This window comes from Ornithorhynchus anatinus, chromosome 4, assembly GCF_004115215.2.
Source record: "Ornithorhynchus anatinus isolate Pmale09 chromosome 4, mOrnAna1.pri.v4, whole genome shotgun sequence".
NCBI lineage: Eukaryota > Metazoa > Chordata > Mammalia > Monotremata > Ornithorhynchidae > Ornithorhynchus > Ornithorhynchus anatinus.
In genome coordinates this window covers 72216808-72217583 of record NC_041731.1, presented here as the reverse complement: position 1 = coordinate 72217583, position 776 = coordinate 72216808, and positions in this window count along the sequence as shown.

Sequence of the window (776 nt, the reverse complement as noted above, 5' to 3'; positions counted from 1 at the left end):
TTACTGTGTGTGTAGACCACTGTACCAAGCATTTGGGAGAGTACAATAAAATAGATAGTAGACTTGATTCCTGTCCTCAAAGAACTTTCAGTTTAGCAAACCACATGACCTCTTGACTATATGATGAATCAATGAGGAGACAAAGTTCAATTTAGCTCTTTGAGTTCAGACTTCCCAAAATTTAATAAGCTTTACATGGAAAAAAATAAGCCCTCAATGTGTCTCAGCAGTTCCGTTACATTCCATTTTTCCATTTGTAATATATTTTTCTATATTTTTATAACTCTTCTAATGACTCATCTTTTATAGGCATTGTCCACAAAATACTATAATACTCTCTGCTGCTGTCCACTGTAAGCTCACCAGACGAGTGTAATCTTCTTGTTGGCAGGGGTTGTGTCTACCAACTGTAGTGCACTGTACTTTCTCCTCACATAATAAGCACTCAATAAATACCACTGAACCAGTGATGAACATTTTGTTTCAAATCATCTTAGGAGTGAGAACACATAGAATTCATGCTAGATTTTTTTTTTTTACTTCAAATAGAATTTATTTTTTTCTAATTTCAAACTGAGTTAATTATAAAGATATCACTAAGGTATATGTTCAATAAATTAAATTAAGTAAATAGGATAAAATAGTTTAACTCTGAAATATGTCTTGAGAAAAGCACTCAAGGTAACTTCCCTTTGTAAGAAACTAGGTTTAAGTGGTTACTGAATCAGGTTTAGAGTCAGGTGTTCTGAAATCCAGGTTCTTTCAATAACTAATTC